Genomic DNA, 19,598 nt, shown 5'->3' with positions numbered 1-19,598 from the left:
TTGCAAGTCAGGTGAAACTCCTGTTGTGAAAGGAGATAAATTGAGCATTGAACACTACCCCAAGAATGATGTTAAAAAATAAGTCATGAAGAAAGTTCCATATGCTAGTGCAGTTGACAGTTTTATGTGTGCACAAGTATATACCAAACCTGATATTGCTTTTGCTGTGAATACTCTTGGAAGATATTTGTAAATTTAGGTCATGAACATTGGGTTGCAGCTAAAAAAGTGATGAGATATCTACAACGAACAAAAGACTTCATGCTCGTGTATAGTAGATTAGAGGATCTAAAAATGATTGGATATTCATATGCTAATTTTGCTAGTTGTTCAAATGATAGAAAATCAACTTCGAGATATATTTTTATGATGGCTGAAGGTGATATTTCTTGGAAGAGCACAAAGTAAACCTTGATTATGAACTCTACAATGTATGCTGAGTTTGTAGCATGTTACGGTGCGTCAATTCAAGCTGTTTGGCTCAGAAATTTTAATTTCAAAATTGCGAGTTGTGGACTCTATTGCTAGACCTATGGTGATCTATTGTGACAACACTACAGCTATGTTTTATTCCAAAAATGACAAGATCAGCAATGCGTCCAAACACATGAAGATCAAATATTATATTGTTAAGGACTTGGTAAAAAAGGGAGACATTGTGATTAAAAATATCATAACTGAGTCCATGTTGGCTGATCCTTTAACAAAAAGTTGACGACCAATTTTCTTTAAAGAATATATAAAGAATATGGGTGTTTTAGATTCTTTTGATTTCTTTTGCTATTGAGAGCTATATAATTGGTATTTCTGGATATTATAATTACATGCGAATTGATAATGCTTTCGTGATATCTATTAAAGCATTTATTTTCAATGATTGATTCTATTATTATCCTTTCTCCTGTTGATCGAGGAATGGAAATATAAAATAGTATTTTTAAACAAATTTTAATTTAAAGACAATTGGATGTCACTAATTATGAGATCTCATGTTGAATTGTGACATAATCATGCAATTTCATGTTATTTAGAAATTGCGCTAATGCAATTTCATGTTGTTGAGAAATTGCATCGAGAATCGATAAGCAATAGTGTATATTTTGATCACATGTTGACATTATTTCTTACTATACTACTAGGCCCATGATCCATGAATCTAGGTTATGGGAAATCTGTGGAAGTTAGGGGAAAAAAGAAACCCATAAACTAAAATATCAAAGGTCTCCTTTTTTAATTGCAGCTCATGACCATAATAAGGGGGAAAAAGGAAACCCAGAAACTAGAATGCTAAAGGTCTCCTTTTTTTAATTGCAGCTCATGGCCATAATAAGGGGGGAAAAAGAAACCCAAACTTGAATACAAAAGTTGACTCAGAAATTCACAATCTGCTTGTGACTTCCTCTATTTGTTTTTGTTTTTGTCTTCTCGATGGACAACTTCCAGATCTAAAACAAAACCTCGTCCATGGCCGCGACAAACAAGGTCAAGATCTCGATTGTTGTCGGGGTCTTGCGGAGGGAGGGGACTCAAATCATGGTTGGCATGGCAACCATAGCAAGGTGGAGGGCTTGTGGATGGAGGTTGCGGTGGACCAAGGGTGGGAATTTGATAAGAGCGACCGTAATGGTGGCTGCAAAGGAGGAAGAAGAGAGAAAAAAAGATTTTTAATTTGTTTTATTTATTTCTACATTAGAATACATGTGTGAAATGGTGATTGGGTAAAGAATACATGTGTGAAATGGTGATTGGGTAAACTTAAGAAAATGCACTCCACGTAGAATGGTGGCGTGGTGAGAAGCATCCACCGACTATTTTCTCACCGTGAACTATCAAGATTGAGCTTCTTAAAAATGCTACTAAGGAAATAATTTTTCAATTTATGGAATAGATTTTTACTCAAAAATAGGTTTTGAACAGAAATCATAAGTAAAAATTTTCTACTTCTCTATTTTCGGAATAAAAATGAAAAACAAAAACTCTTTTATCGTTTGTCCTCACTACTAGCCGTCGCTCATCTACTACTACTGGTCACTAGCTATCGTCCATTGTCCACTTGGTCACCGTTCGTTGACCACCATCACCGCCACCATCATTCGTCTGCTGATGTCTGCCACCAGTAGCCATCCACAACCATTGTCCGCTGGTGGCCGCGGCCGTCTACTGGTCACCGTCGAGCGCTATCCCTAGCCACCGCCCACCGCTGCCCACCATTGCCTGCGATCCTCCATAGCCCGAGAGGGAGAAATTATTTCTTGTTATCAAACAAATTTCTATTTTAGGAATATAAATTTATGTCATTATCAAATGTGTATTTTGCTTAGAAACTCATCTAAGAATAGAAGTAGAAAAATCTATTTCTCTTCTAGAAATTAATTTTTGACCAGAATGATTATCATTCGTGCCTTAAATAACCTTGATTATCTCGATCCTTCTTCTTATTCTCTGCCTTATATTGGCTTTATAATTAAATTGGCTTTATAATCCTTTGATTGGCTGCAAGGTGCTTGCATGGTCATTTTCGAAGAGTAAATTATGTTGTAATCAAGGGGACTTTGTCAATTCAAGGTAACCAAACCATTTTCTTCTGTATTAACAGTTATTGAAATGTCTAATTCCAATCTCTTAATCGAAGAGATCATAATTTATCATTACTAATTTATCTTATAGAACATCATGGATTCTCGATAAGTAATAAATGATGATGAACTGGGCTACTCAATTACCATGAACAACTTTGACCCAAGAAAAGGAAATGACCATGAACAATAATAAGAAGCACACATCAAACTACCAATTTGTGTTGTAGGGCACGGAGCATGTTAACCAACCTTTCAATGTTGGTGTGAGAAGAATCGCCTGGTCTGGTTGCTGCCTCCCCTCTCTCCTTCTACTCCATGGCCTTCTCTCTCGCCTCTCCCCCCTTTCTCCCTTTCCATCAACTCCCTCACGACCCCTTCAACTCTTCCTCTCTTCAAACCATCACTTTTGCCATCGATCATCTCCAGCCCGATCCCCCACCTCGCACATGAATACAGGCAGTTCATATGCTGCTCGGCGAAGAAGAGCCAGCAAACGAGTAGGACTCCCGTGCAACACTCTCCAACGTGGAGTTCCACCAGCAATGCATCATGAAGCCTCCAACCGAGTTGTGGCTCAAGACCCTCTCTTGAGTGCACCACCCCACAATCAATCCTCAATCCCTTATCTCCTCCCTGAACTCTTTTGAGATCACATATTCCTCGCCGTCAACCACGTTCGGCCTGATGACCCACAAGAAGGGAAATCTGCTATTAGCTAGTCCACGATCAATTCTCTCGCTTCTCGAGTCACCGTTACTAAGCTCCCGGTTCACGTACGTAACCGACTCGGGCTTTCTTCTCGTCGAGCCAACCCAAGCATCCGCCATCTTCCCTCCATAGAATTGATTATATGGACTCCAACGAGTTTGGCCATGGAAGGAGCTGTTGGTGGAGCATGGGAAGTGGGCCTAGTGTGTAAAGCTACAGATACTTGGCTTTGATGGCCTCTACCACCTCCCCTTCCAAATCGTCGAAAGTGCTAAGGATCACCCCCATCGGCTTTGAAAGCATTGTTGACGGACTTGGAGTTGTAATTGAACATTATGTCGTTAAGGTTGGCTGTTCGATTGTTGGGAAAAAGAACGATATTTGTGGAGAATGCCAGATAATTTTTCCCACTACTATTTCTGTGAAAATTAAATAGGATAAAATATTGGGTTAATACTCGAAAAACTCCAAACCGGTACACTTGTGACAAATTTATCTCAAACTATTTTTTTGACCACCAAAAACCCCAAACTGGTATACATTTGACAAATTTACCCCAAATTGGTACACTTGTAACAAATATATCCTCTGTTAGTTTTAGTTAAATTTTATTATCAAATTATTAAGTTAAATGACACGTGACAGTTGACCGGTATACCAATTTAGGATTTTACGCTCCGTTTGTCACAGTTTAAAATTTTTGTGATTTTTTTGTGGCATTAATTCAATTTAGCAAATGGTATATTTGTCACAAATTTACCATTTTGGGGTTTTTGCAGTCGACTAAATTTGTTTTGGGTAAATTTGTCATAAATGTACTTGTTTAGGGTTTTTTTTATAGTCAATCGGGGTAAATTTGTCACAAGTATACCAGTTTAGAGTTTTTCATGGTCAAAAAAATAGTTTGGGGTAAATTTGTCAGAAGTGTACCAGTTTGGGGTTTTTCAGGGTATTAACCCTAAAATATTGAATGAAAGCATTAAAGATGAATAGTAAATAACACCAGAATTTTAACATGGAAAACCCTCCAAGGTGAAGGGAAAAACCACGGGATCATAGTCCACTTCAAACTTCCACTATGATAAATAATGGGATACAATTTCACCCTAAGATGGATCTCTCACTATCTTCAATTTGTAGATCTGAACCTCTCACAAACTAGATAACTCACTCAAAAATAACTCTCTCTTGGAAGAAGAAAACTATTTCTTCAAGCACGCTTCCGATATTCTTACTTTTGTATATACTTCTCCATTGGGAAGGACTCCTATTTATAGGAGCAAATGTAATCCCAATTAGAATTGTACAATATGAAAATCATGTAGATTTATCTCTTAATCTCTCATGATTTTATAGATCTGAGAAGATTACTTTGATTTATTTCCCAATCTCCCTTGATTTTCTGGACGTGGAAGATCATGTTGATTTATCTCCCGATTTCTCTTGATTTTATTTTATTTTTTCTTTTTACTTTTACACACTCACTACTATACATATTCTACTATAGATTTGCATAATTGCGTTGGCCTCTCCAATTGGGAGTGACCTACTCAACAAATCTCCCTCTCATGAGCAATTTGGAGAGGAAGTCAAACTTGCAAAGTTTGACGGGTTTGCATCTTCATTGTAGATAGAGATTTTGTCATCATATCTGAGCCGTTGTTGTCAGTGTGTATTTTCTTTAGCTGTAGGGCTTTTTCTTCCAACACATCATGTATCCAAAGATATCTGATGTCAATGTGTTTGGATCTGGAGTGGAAAGTTGCATTTTTGCTGAGGTGTATTGTACTTTGACTATTTGAATACAAGATATACTCCTCTCGGTTGTGGCCCACTTCTTGTAAGAACTTGTTCATCCACAAGAGTTTTTTACATGCTTCCGTTATCGCAATATACTCTGGTTCAACAATAGATAGGGCAACGCATTTTTGTAGTCGAGATTGCCATGAAACTACTCCCCCTGCAAAAGTCATTAGGCATCCCGATGTAGACTTTCTCAAGTCCACGTCCCCAGCCATGCCTATATCTGAAAAACCTTCTAACACAGTTTTACCATCACCAAAGCATATACATTTATTAGAAGTACCTCAAAGATACCTGAATATCCATTTGACTACTGCCTAGTGTTCCTTATCAGGATTGGATAGAAATTTGTTTACCACACCAACAACATAGGCTATATCAGGCCTTGTGCATACCATCACGTACATTAGACTGCCAACCCCTAATGCATAAAGAACCTTTTCCATTTCCTTCTTTTCAGTCTCACTTTTAAGCACTGCTCTAAGCTGAGTTTGAAATGATTTGCAAATGGAGAACAAATTGCTTTGGATTTATTCATGTTAAATCTTTCAAGAACTTTATTAACATACCCTTCTTGAGATAACCAAAGTTTATGGTTCTGCCTATCTCGCAAGATTTCCATCCCAAGAATTTGTTTTGCGGGTAGCAAAAGAATGAGGAAATTACCATCAGTAAATTTCATGACGAACACACAGTGATCATCGGTGGTTTTGTTGAACCCATTTTCTTCGATGAATGAATCAAATTTTCTATACCACTGTCTTGGCACATGCTTGAGCCCATAAAGACTCTTCCTCAGTCTACACACAAGGTTTTCTTTGCCTTTGATTTTGAAACCTTTCAGCTGATCCCTATAGATCTCCTCATTTAGATCTCCATGTAAAAACGCAGTCTTCACGTCAAGTTGCTTGACCTCGAAATTCAAGCTTGTTGCCAAGCCAAGGACAACTCGAATAGAGGACATTTTAACTACAAGAGAAAATACCTTGTCGAAGTCAATATCTTTCTTCGAGCGAATCCCTGCATAACCAACTTTGCTTTATATTGTGGTTGTGAGTTACCTTCTTCAGTCTTTAGTCTGAACACCCACTTGTTTTTTAGAGATTTTTTTCCATGTGGCCACTTGACTAAATCATAAGTATGATTTTCGTCTAAGGATTTCATCTCATTTTTTATGGCTTTTAACCACTCCTCTTTGTGCTCATGGAATACAGCTTCTTGGTAGTTCCCTAGTTCTCCCCCATCAGTGAGCATCATGTGCTCATTGGGAGAATATCTACGACTAGATTGTCATTCATGGGTTGACCTCCTTAATTGAGGTTCTGATGTGATATGTTCATCAATTGGTTCAAGTTCAGTTGAAGTAGTTTTACCTTCAATTCTAGATTCAGCTTGCTTGTTATTAAAATCGATAGGAGGAGCGACTAGGCCAAGATCAATTGGGTATTCATCTGTTGATGGAGATTTCTCGTGCTTCTCGAAGTCCTCAATTGTCTCGATCTTCAAGAAATACCACGTCCCCTCGCTTCGACTATTTTTTGTTTAATGGGGTCCCAGAGTTTGTAGCCGAACTCTTTATGAGTGTACCCCAAAAAAATACATTGCTTTGATTTCCCATCAAACTTTGATCTTTCATCCCTTGGAATATGAACAAATTCTCTACAACCAAACACCTTCAAGTGGTCATAAGAAGCATCTTTACCAGTCCATACATTTTGTGGTACATCACCGTCAAGTGGAGCTGAAGGTGATAGGTTGATTAAATCAACTACCGTCCTCATTGCCTCACCCCAAAAGTGGTTTGACAACTTTGCATTGGAGAGTATGCATCTGATTTTTTCACATATGGTTTTGTTTATCCGCTCCGCAACACCGTTGTGTTGAAGTGTTTTTGGTACGGATCTTCTAGTTTGATCCCAAGATTTTTGCAATAATCTTCAAAAAGTCCTTGATATTCACCACAGTTGTCTGAGCGTACACACTTCAATCGCCTGTTTGTTTCTCTTTCAACCTTCATATGAAATTGCTTGAAAATTTTCTTGCACTTAATCTTTAGTTTTCAAGGCAAATGCCCACACTTTTCTAGAGTAGTCATCAATAAATGTTACAAAATAGATCGCACCTCTAAGTGTCCTAGTTTGCATTGTGCATACATCAGTATGTATCAAATCTAAAATTTCAGCTTTTCTAAATGGCAGGGAATTGCGAAATGCTACTCTACGTTGTTTTCTCATAATGCAGTCGACACAAGTATACAACGGTGTACCTTTCATTCTAGGTAGGAGTTGTTTTCTAGTGAGAATCTTAAGTCCTTTCTCGCTCATGTGTCCAAGTCGCTTATGCCATAACTTGATGGTGACTCATTTTCTCGTTATATTCACCTCTCCACTACATAGCTTGAATTGTGTGATGTAGAGAGAGTTAGTCTTTTCTCCTTTGGCAACCACTGTTGACACCTAAATTTTTCCATTTTCATTTAGGATTTAATTGTGTACGGAATTAGGAATTAGTCATTTAAAAAAAAACAACAAAAAAAAAAAAAAAAAAACAACAACAAAACAAAAAAAATAGGAAAAAAAAAGAGAAAAGAGAAAAAAAAAACGCCTAGGGGTCGGGTCAAGCCAGATCTGGCTTTGGCCCGGCCCGTCGCCCACCTCTCTTTCCCCTGAGTGGCCCACGCCATCTCCCTTTGGTCCAGCCCACATCCCCACTTGTCTTCTTCCTGGTGTCTTCACGTACGGAGCCTGCACCAAAAGAAAAAGGAAAAGCAGCAATGTCAGAGAAAAAAGGGAAAAAGAAGAAAGCGACAACAGAGAGGGACAGGAGGAGGGAGAGTGAGTTCAAAACAGAGAGGGAGGGAGCAGTGAAAATGGAGCCTCGGCGGCTCCGCCCGCGGCCGCGGCTGCGGGAAGCCTTCGCTGCGTTGGCCGCCGGCGGAGCCGCTCGTCCGCGAGCACGCGCCACCACCGCGCGCCCGACCCGCCGGCCAGCCCGCGTCCGTGACCCCCTGCTGCAGCTGCGACGACCCGACGCTCGCGCCACCTCCACCAAGCGCCCGACGCCCTCTCCGCTCGAGCGCCGCCCATCGACCTCGCGCCACCTCCGTCCAGTGCTCACCGCTCCGCTACCTGCCGCCGCAGCACCTCTGAGTGACTCCTGCAGTAGCTCACCTCCAGCGTCCCCGCCTCGCCCACTTGACGCCACGCTAGTAGATTTGAACCGGTTGCCGCGCGCGCCGCCCCGCAACCGTCTCGAAGCTCCGCCCCGCTGTCCATCAAGTTTCGCGCCCTCCGCCGGTCTCGGTCGCTCTCCCGCAGCTAGCACCGGTCCGCCCCGTCGCGCTAGAGATCCGCCAAAGGCCCCGATCGATCACGCTCGATCGATCCGGGAGTCTTCCCTCCGCCGCATCATCCGCCGCCGCCCACCACCTCAGCGCCCCCAACTCGCCCGCAACCCGAGCTTCCGCGACCCTCTTCAAGAGCCTCCTCCCCGCCCCCCTCGCCGCCCCTACGACGTCGTCCGAGCTACTCCTCTGCCCGAAGCCGCGCCGCCGCCGCTACCCACTACTGCTGACGCCACTCCTTCAATCTCGTCGCGGCACCAGCACCGCCGCCGCTGTGCTACCGCCGTCGCCGCCATCGCTACCCGGTGTCAGTGCCACCAAGAAGCCTTGGAGAAGGAGGCTCAAATCGGGTCAGAACCGGGTCAAGCGACCCTCCAAACCGGGTAGGGTTTGGTCTTCGAAGTGGGTCGTCGCTTGGGTCCTGTCTTCGGGCCGGGCCAGTTTCGGTAAATTGGGTGGCTCTCGTGGGCTTAGGAAATAGGTGGGTCTTTTAATTTTCTTTGGGCCTTGACTAAAGTATTAAAAAAAAAAAGAATTTTGGGCCCAACCCGCATTGAACGGGCTAAACCCGGGTCGGGTAAGACCGGCCCCAAATTTTATTTTTAGTTTATTTTATTATTTAAAAAGAAATTAAAAAAATTAAAAATTTCAAAAATCCAAAAATGATGGGATTTGATTAAGATTTGCCATGTATTGCCATTTTAGCATAATTAGACTTTTATGTGCTCGTATATTAATTATGTTGCATGTTTAATTTGCATATCTAATTATGTTTGATGGCATGTGCTTAATTTTATGGCAATTAGGATCTTGGTAGTTATGATTATTACTTTAATGATTGTGTGCCTGCATGATCACCTCACATGTTAGTGGATAAGCATAAAATCAATTCAAGCTGCCTGCTAAAAATTATTTTGATAAAATGAACAAGATTAGGTACCGAAATGGCACTAATTAGTCAATTAGTGTAATCAAGTCCCCGACCCTAGATTCTCTAGTTGCGTAGGAAGTGAGACACGCTCCCATGCCTCACTTGGTTCCTAGCCGACCCCAATAGGCTAGTGGCGACTCCTTTGATGCAAAATTCCTTAAGAATATCCCAATGTCACGCGAGGTATGGGCTTGGGAGAGCCCGCGACCAATCATGGGCCTTAGGCCCGTCTTTTAGGCAATACCCCTAAACTTGTTCCCTCCCCCTGAGGGTAGGTCACAACAGCTTGGCGACTCCGCTGGGGACTTGGTTTTAAACCTTAGAGGACTTAGGCCAAAATTAATTTTGTTCAAAAATATTTTTGTTTAGCAACGAGGATTTCAGGTACGCCCCTAACATGAAAGGTGTTAAATGTTCTTACAGAATGGGTGGTATAAGGGGAAGTGTTTGCTCACATTTGTCTTGTAGGGAGGTGTAAGAATATATGGTTTATTTTTATGTACGGAGTGTTGTTTGCCTATAAATTGTTGTGCATGTATTCTCTGCATTGCACTACACCATGGCACACACAACCTGCCGCCGGACCTGGGCCGCATAGGATCACTTAAGATGGTGTTGAGGTGGATACCACTCCGACTACAACCGCATAGTACGAGTCGCCCATCTCTACCCCGAAATTTCTTTCTTCACGTCAAAGGTACCCACCCCGGTCTGCAACCGCGCAACACAGGTCGGTTCTTTGACGAAGCCGGAGTCATGGGTAACCCGACCTAGCCGCGACCTTGCTGGTTCAGTCCGGTGATCTCATGACTTCATTTTGGGCCATATAGAGTAAAAATCGAACCACATCTCATGTGCATGTCTATGTAAAAAAAAAAGACAAAGGTCAGCACCCATTGTAAGTGTCATTTTCCTTTTTTTTTTGTTCATTTTGTATTGCATTTTCATCTTGAAATTCGTGAAAATCTATCGAATGCCCTCAGTGATGCAAGCTTATGATTGAAAAATTGGCAATCATTTTTGACAAGTAAGCATTTGAATGCAAGTTCTAAACACTTTGATTTGGCCCTATTGAACACATGGTTTTGTTTAAATTTCTAGTTATGGGCTCGAAATCATTTTGAAAAAAAAAAAAACTTTCAAGTTGTGATTTTATATTGGGGCAAAAATAAAAAAATAAAAATTGAAATTGCGTTTTTTTTTAATCGAATTTTCTTGTTCTCATATTTTGGGACTATAATGCAAATCATTTTGTGTACAAATTCCTCAAAATAGAAATTACTTCATTTTTTTAGGAGTAAAATCACAAATCAATCTTTCAAAAATCAATGACACTTTTGCATACGAAACTTTTGGAATAAAAGTGGACATTCAATTGATGGCCGTGGATTGATAATTTTAATGATGTCTTCTCTTATGATAAAATCTTGGCGAAATACTAAAGTCCCGTAATAAAGATTGTGGGGCATGTATCGTCGCCTTGATTTTATTATAAGAAGCGATGTCATTAAAATATCATTTTCTCTTATTCACATATTGACATTGTCATCTTTTTGTAGGTTATGCGCGATGCTCTTTGACATTCTCATGGTGACCATTCAAGGAAGTGAATTCTAGAGCTAGGACAAGAGTTGTTTTTTACTTTCATCTATAAAAGAGTCTCTTGTATTTTATCAGTCTTTATTCTTGTTAAGAAACATGTTTTCCGTTTTGGGTTTTGATTTGCGAATCCAATTAATGCTTTTGTAAATTGTGTGACTCACATTTTTAATGATGGAATTCAGAAATCATCATTTTAAAAAAAATAAAAAAATAAAACACAAAAAAGGAGCAAATTCATAAGTGTTTTAAGTGAACCTATACATTTACCTTCTAAAATCAATCTCAAGAAAAATTTGTTTAATGCCCTCTCTTCATGTAGTCATTTTTTTGGGCTCATGGAACTCAAAGAGCAAGATTGCGTCGATGCTTCATTGGCGCCAATCTTCCAATAGAGTCGGAACGTAATGGAATTCTGTTTAGGGAAGTTTCTTTATTTGGAGATGCCTTAGGTGCCAAAATAGCCCATCGATCTCGTTCACTTTGCATGATAAGACAACTGAAGGGAGTTGCCAAATATCCAAAAGGGCGAATTCAAAGGAGGAGTAAACGGGTGATAAATAAAAAAAGGGTTGCACCTGACCGTAGAAGCGGCGCCTTCTATCGAGGAATCAGAAAATATCAAACACTTAAAGGCGAATGCAAGGGAAGGGTATTGTTGAGTTACCAAATATCTATGAAGGTGAATCCAAGAGATGTTAGCGCCAAAAGGATGAAAGCGAGCGAAGGGTAATAATGTATCGTTTCCAACATTTCAATCCCTAAGGATCTTTGCACTAACATATTCTTTTACATTCTTCACAGGATTATCGGGTCGCCATGTTGTAGGTAAGTACCATTCTTCTTAGTTCTTTTTTTTTAAGTAAAAAAAAAAAAACAAGAGAGAAAGAAAGAGAATTTCCATTACAAAAGAGAACTTTCGGGCTTTCAAAAAAAAAGAATAATAATTGAGAAAAAAAATTACAAACCTTTTGAGCATCCTTTCTATCTCAAAATTGTTTTCTTGTCATGTGGATTATTCATTTTGAATCAAAATTCCCTATGGAGATTGATATACTCGAATGATCTCGACAGAGTGAAATGGAAATGTTAACCATGCCAAACAAGAAGTGCTTAGGATGAAGAAAGGCAAGCCACTTCCAAATATGTCCTTCAAATACTTTTGAGAGTTGAGTGAAAGACGACCTTCTCTTAGGATGAAGGATTCATTCGCATTGAGTGCAAAGATCGAAATGATAAAGGCATTTCCTTCATCAATCCCAAGCATTGCACTAATCTCTTGCTATCCCTTTGGGCCAAAAAAAAGATCCTTCAAAGTACCCTTGTCGAGGACGACCTTACATTGCAGCAGCATAGAGGGTTATGATCATGTTGTAGAGCGAAAGATTGAGAAAGATTATATTACTTTCACTTGCATCAATCTTCTAGTGATAGTTTCAGAGGAATTCTCATTAGAGCTTGACTTATCCCAAGGTGAAGAAGAGCACTTCCTTCTCTACCCAAACACTAATATCCATTGCTTTAACCAATTTGGGCCTGATTATTCATTTTCGAACCCCGAGCGGTGGTCATCTCCCTTCACTGGGGCAAGACATAAGAATTGACCAAATACAATTGACAATCACGGGAAAATGTGAAAAGCATCTCGAAAGTCATAAGCTACCAAAGTTCAAAGAGCAAAAAGCTCGACAAACTAGGGGCATGAAAAGCAAAGTGTGTGCGGTAAAAGCAAGGCCAATGCCCATCAAGAAAAGAGCCAAAAGGTCACATCTTATGTGAAAGAAAAATTATCAAAATCCAAGTGCCTGCGAAAAAAAAAAATCATCGCAAAGGACAAATGAAATTAAAGAAAAGAGCAAAGCTCTCATGCAAAAATGATCAATGAATGAACTCTCGAGATGTGCTGTGTTTCAAAAGCCAAATGCTTTCGAAAGGTCAAGTGACCCGGTCACGATACCATGATGATCACTGACTCTTAAAGACCCTCTTGAAAATTTTAAGCCTTTCAAGCCTTTCCCGAGCCAACATTATAACCATTTTCCAAAGCCTCTTCTGATTGGGATGATTTGAGTGAAAATGAGAATACCACAAAGAAGCTACTGCTTGAAGGAGTGGAAATAATTCTATCTTGTCTTATCTTCCAAGTTCTCGACTCATAAACCCAATGAAGATAGCGACAAATGTTCATTTATTGGCCTTAAAGCAATCATTCCTTTGTGTAAGCCCTAACCAAGCCTATATTGCGGTCCTTTCAAAAGACCTTTTTGATCGATCAGATTGTGCTCATTGTGAATGTTTCCAAAAGCCTTCGACATAGGCTATGTGAGATACTTTCAGCAATCAGTTACTTTCCACGTGAATGGATGGGATCAAGTAGCCATTTTATCGATAGTATGTGAGAAGCCCTTTCTGACTAAAAAGCTCCAGTTTGGCATGCTTAATGAGTCTTTTTCATGAATAGAAATCATTCTGGTAAAAACTTGACTCATAGAGAATTTGATGATTAACGATGCATTCTCGAACAAGATGACAATTTTGCGCCACATGATGCTGATTGAAATAAAATGTTTTTCCAAAGCAATCAGACTTAGCTTAATTAGCTTGTTCAATTAATGCTGCAATATTTCTAATACGACGTCCCTAATGACATTTGTCCAAGTTGAGTTTCACAAGATTCCTCAGTGAAGCCATGCAGTTTTCAAGGGATTAGCGGGTGCTTCCCTAAAAATCAAAGGTTCATGGTCAGCCTTAAACCATGCCATCTCCAAAGGTTCATGGTCAACCTTAAACCATGCCATCTCCAAAGGTTCATGGTTAGCCTTAAACCATGCCATTTCCAAAGGTTCATGGTCAGCCTTAAACTGTGTCATTTACATGGTTGGTGGGTTTATCCTTAAACCACGGGATTGGTGGCTTTTCCTAAATCATTCGGTCAAAACTCGTTTGTACACGGTGAGACATTCCTCACAGTCGAAACCCGTTTTTACACGGTGAGACTATCATTTAGTCGAAACCCGTTTGTACACGGTGAGACTATTATCCAATCAAAACTCGTTTTTACACAGTGAGACTATTATCCAATTGAAACCCGTTTTTACACGGTGAGACTATTATCCAGTCGAAACCCGTTTGTACACGGTGAGACTATCATCCGGTCGAAACCCGTTTATACACGGTGAGACCTTCCTCCCAGTCGAAACCCGTTTTTACACGGTGAGACTATCATCCGGTCGAAACCCGTTTGTACACGGTGAGACCTTCCTCCTAGTTGAAACCCGTTTTTACACGGTGAGACTATCATCCGGTCAAAACCCGTTTGTACACGGTAAGACCTTCCTCCCAGTCGAAACCCGTTTTTACACGGTGAGATTATCATTTAGTCGAAACCCGTTTGTACACGGTGAAACTATTATCCAATCGAAACTCGTGTTTACACGGTGAGACTATTATCCAGTCGAAACCCGTTTGTACACGGTGAGACTATCATCCGGTCGAAACCCGTTTGTACACGGTGAGACCTTCCTCCCAGTCGAAACCCATTTTTACATGGTGAGACTATCATCCGGTCGAAACCCGTTTGTACACGGTGAGACCTTCCTCCCGCCGAAACCCGTTTTTACACGGTGAGACTATCATCCGATCGAAACTCGTTTGTACACGGTGAGACCTTCCTCCCAGTCGAAACCTGTTTTTACACGGTGAGACAATCATCCGATCGAAACCCGTTTGTACATGGTGAGACCTTCCTCCTAGTCGAAACCCGTTTTTACACGGTGAGACTATCATCCGGTCGAAACCCGTTTGTACACGGTGAGACCTTCCTCCTAGTCGAAACCCGTTTTTACATGGTGAGACTATCATCCGGTCAAAACCCGTTTGTACACGGTAAGACCTTCCTCCCAGTCGAAACCCATTTTTACACGGTGAGACTATCATCCGGTCCAAACTCGTTTGTACACGGTGAGACCTTCCTCCAAGTCGAAACCCGTTTTTACACGGTGAGACTATCATCCGGTCCAAACCCGTTTGTACACGGTGAGACCTTCCTCCTAGTCGAAACCCGTTTTTACAAGGTGAGACTATCATCCAATCGAAACTCGTTTGTACACGGTGAGACCTTCCTCCCAGTCGAAACCCGTTTGTACACGGTGATACCTTCCTCTCAGTCGAAACCCGTTTTTACACGGTGAGACTATCATTCAATCGAAACCCGTTTGTACACGGTGAGACTATTATCCAGTTGAAACCCGTTTTTACAAGGTGAGATTATTATCCAGTCGAAACCCGTTTGTACATGGTGAGACTACCATCCGGTCGAGACCCGTTTTTACACGGTGAGACCATCACATCAAGTCAAAACCCGTTTTTACACGGTAAGACCATCACATCCAGTCAAAACTTGTTTTTACACGGTGAGACCATTTTTTTCTTTTTCCAGTCTAAACCACACGGTTCATGGGTTTATCCTTAAACCACAAGGTTCGTGGGTCATCCTTAAACCCCGCTTTTAAAATGTTCATGAGTTTTTTTTCTAAACTGCAATTTTTCAAAGGTTGATGGTCAACCTTAAACCATGTCATCTACAAAGGTTCATTGGTTTCCCTCAAATCATGCATTTTCAACCCGGTCGAGACCCGTTCGTACACGGTGAGACCTACCTCCTAGTCGAAATCCGTTCGTACACGGTGAGACTATTATTCCCAGTCGAAACTCGTTTTTACACGATGAGACCTCAATCCTTCAATCCATTTCCTATGACACGGTGAGCTTTGTAGCCCGGAGAGCTTTTGTAGCCCGAAGTCCTTCTTCCTATGACACGGTGAGCTTTGTAGCCCGAAGAGCTTTTGTAGCCCGGTGAGCTTTGTAGCCTGGAGTCCTTCTTCTTATGACGCGGTGAGCTTTGTAGCCCGGAGAGCTTTTGTAGCCCGGAGAGCTTTATAGCCCGGAGTCCTTCTTCTTATGACACGGTGAGCTTTGTAGCCCGGTGAGCTTTGTAGCCTAGAGTCTTTCTTCCTCTTATTGACAAGACGCACTTCCATAGTTATGAGTTCTTTCCATCAATTTAATACATGCCTATGCACCTGGGTCTATCATCAAAATAATTTAGGTGTCTTTTGTCTTTGAAAGGAACCTCTTCGAGCTCCCATTCAAAGAGGGGCAGCTGTTGACACCTAAATTTTTCCATTTTCATTTAGGATTTAATTGTGTACAAAATTAGGAATTAGTCATTTAAAAAAAACAACAACAAAAAACAACAACAAAACAAACAAAAAATAGGAAAAAAAAACAAGAGTAAAGAGAAAAAAAAAAAAAAAACGCCGAGGGGGTCGGGTCAAGCCAAATCTGGCTTTGGCCCGCCCGTCGCCCACCTCTCTTTCCCTAAGTGGCCCACGCCATCTCCCTTTGGTCCAGCCCACATCCCCACTTGTCTTCTTCCTAGTGTCTTCGCGTGCGGAGCCTGCACCAAAAGAAAAAGGAAAGGCAGCAATGTCAGAAAAAAAAGGGAAAAAGAAGAAAGCGACAACAGAGAGGGACAGGAGGAGGGAGAGTGAGTTCAAAACAGAGAGGGAGGGAGCAGTGAAAAATGGAGCCTCGGCGGCTCCGCCCGCGGCCGCGGAAGCCTTCGCTGCATTGGCGGCTGCAGCGGCGGAGCCGCTGTCCGCGAGCACGCGCCACCACCGCCGTGCCCCGACCCGCTGCAGCCAGCGCGTCCGTGACCCCTGCTGCAGCTGCGCGACGACCCGACGCTCGGGCCACCTCCACCAGGCGCCCGACGCCCTCTCCGCCCGAGCGCCGCCCGTCGACCTCGCGCCACCTCCGTCCGGTGCTCGCCGCTCCGCTACCCGCCGCCGCAAAGCACCTGCGAGCGACTCCCCGCAAAGTAGCTCACCTCCGCGTCCCCCTGCCGCCCACTTGTCGTCGCGCTAGCGCCCGACGCTAGCGGAGATCGAACCGGTCGCCGCGCCGCTGCCGCCCGCAACCGTCTCAAGCTCCGCCCCGCGCCGCTGTTTCCGCGCCCTCCGCCGGTCTCGGCCGCTCTGCAGCTAGCACCGATCCGCCCCGTCGCGTTGGAGATCCACCAAAGGCCCAGATTTGATCACGCTCGATCGAGATCGGGAGTCTTTCCTCCGCCGCATCATCCGCCGCCGCGCCACCACCGCCGCGCCCCAACTCGCCCGTAGCCCGAGCTTCCGCAACCCTCGCAAGAGCCTCCTCCTCCCGCCCTCCGGCCACCCCTACGACGCCGTCCGAGCCGCTCCTCTCGCCCGAAGCCGCGACGCCGCCGCTACCCACGCCGCGACGCCACTCCTTCGATCCCGTCGCGGCACCGCCATCGCGCCGTTGCCGCCCATGCCGCCGCCACCCACTTATGCCGCCGTTGTTGCCGCCATCGCTGCCCGTGTCGGTGCCACCAAGAAGCCTTGGAGAAGGAGGCTCAAATCGGGTTAGAACCGGGTCAAGCGACCCTCCAAACCCGGGTAGGGTTTGGTCTTGAAGTGGGTCGAGCTTGGGTTTGTCTTGGGTCGGGCTTCGATTCGGGTAAATTGGGGTGGGCTCTCGCAGCTTAGGAAATAGGTGGGTCTTTTAATTTTCTTTGGGCCTTGACTAAAGCATTAAAAAAAAAAAAAAATTTTGGGCCCGCCGGGCCCGTTGCCACCGACTAGGCCGAAATGCCCGGTCCTGGTCGTGGCGGACCCAACCCGCATCGAACGGCCGAACCCGGTCAGTCGACCGAACCCGACTCGATCCGGCCCCGAATTTTATTTTTAGTTTATTTTATTATTTAAAAAGAAATTTAAAAATTAAATATTGAAAATAGTTTTTAAAAATTTAAAAAAATTTAAAAAAATTTGAAAATTATTTTAAAAAAAAATTAAAAATTTCAAAAATCCAAAAATGATGGGATTTGATTAAGATTTGCCATGTATTGCCATTTTAGCATAATTAGACTTTTATGTGCTCGTATATTAATTATGTTGCACGTTTAATTTGCATATCTAATTATGTTTGATGGCATGTGCTTAATTTTATGGCAATTAGGATCTTGGTAGTTATGATTATTACTTTAATGATTGTGTGCCTGCATGATCACCTCACATATTAGTGGATAAGCATAAAATCAATTCAAGCTGCCTGCTAAAAATTATTTTGATAAAATGAACAAGATTAGGTACCGAAATGGCATTAATTAGTCAATTAGTGTAATCAAGTCCCCGACCCTAGATTCTCTGGTTGCGTAGGAAGTGAGACACGCTCCCATGCCTCACTTGGTTCCTAGCCGACCCCAATAGGCTAGTGGCGACTCCTTTGATGCAAAATTCCTTAAGAATATCCCAATGTCACGCGAGGTATGGGCTTGGGAGAGCCCGCGACCAATCATGGGCCTTAGGCCCGTCTTTTAGGCAATACCCCTAAACCTGTTCCCTCCCCCGAGGGTAGGTCGCGACAACCACCAAACTACCTTTATTGAGTTTCCATTTCCCATCACTAAAGAAATTGTTGTAGCCTTTGTCATCAAGCTTGCTGGCAGATATAAGATTGAGGTGTATGTCCGGAACATGTCTCACATCTTTGAGTAGTAACCTACATCCAACATTAGTCTCCAAATAAATATTACCCATATCAATAATTTTGGACGTACCTTCGTTTCCCATCTTTACGAGTCCTTAATCGCCAGTGGTGTAAGATGTGAAAAGATCTTGACAAGCCGTGACATGGTAGGATGCACCAATATCAACTACCCATGTCGAATCTTGGGATGCAAGATTAATGGATTCATCACTTTGAATAATGATCACCTCGTCTGCAATATTTACAGTGTCATTCGTTTGGTTCTCGTCAGCTTTGTTGATGTTATGCTCTTTGATTTTTCTGCCTTTAACTTTCCACGTTCTCGGATGAAGTGTCTCAATTTACCACAATGATGGCACTTCTTGTCTCGTCTGAAGTTGGATTGAGACCTTCCTTGTTGTTGATTCCGGAAGTTTCGGCTTTTACTTCTCCCTCTCCGTTCTTGATTTTCTTGTCAGTTAATGACAAGAGCCTCGGACTCAAGGTTGACTCCACTCTCTTTTCGCCGGGATTCTTCATTCAACATTCTATATTTTACCACATCCATGGTAAGCTTGCCGTTAGGAGCTAAGTTGCTGACCGACACAACAAGTGTGTCCGAGCTATTCGGCAAAGAGCTAAGTAGCAGTAATGCCTACAATTTATCATCTAATGTCATCTTCATAGAGTTGAGTTGGTCTACTATACCTTGGAACTCGCTCATGTGTTCTGAGACACTGCTCCCGTCTTTGTATTTCATATTCACGAGCCGCCACATATGATTTGCTTTATTTTGAGCTGTTGTTCTTGCGTACATTTTCTCTAATTTTTGCCAAAGAACACCAGCATCATGTTCACTAGCAAAATTTTGAAAAATGCTCTTATCGATACATTGTCGGATTTGAGTGGCACACTTTCGATTGAGCACCATCCATTCATTTTCGAACATGGTCGTTGGTTTGCCACCAGAACACGATGCCAATTTGGCTTCTACTACAGGATCGAACTCCTTGGACGTTGGTACTGGTACCTCCATCAGTTTCACAATTGGCCTCCAAAGATCTTTAATGTATAGTAAATCCTC

General features: G+C 42.4%; 1 pseudogene; it reads right to left on the bottom strand.

Moving 5' to 3' along the window:
• LOC108956584 overlaps window positions 1–19,598 on the bottom strand; it is a 47,164-nt pseudogene that overhangs the window by 26,083 nt on the left and 1,483 nt on the right.

Source organism: Eucalyptus grandis, chromosome 9 (genome assembly GCF_016545825.1).
Source record: "Eucalyptus grandis isolate ANBG69807.140 chromosome 9, ASM1654582v1, whole genome shotgun sequence".
Classification (NCBI taxonomy): Eukaryota; Viridiplantae; Streptophyta; class Magnoliopsida; order Myrtales; family Myrtaceae; genus Eucalyptus; species Eucalyptus grandis.
This window is presented reverse-complemented; position numbering and strand designations above follow the sequence as displayed.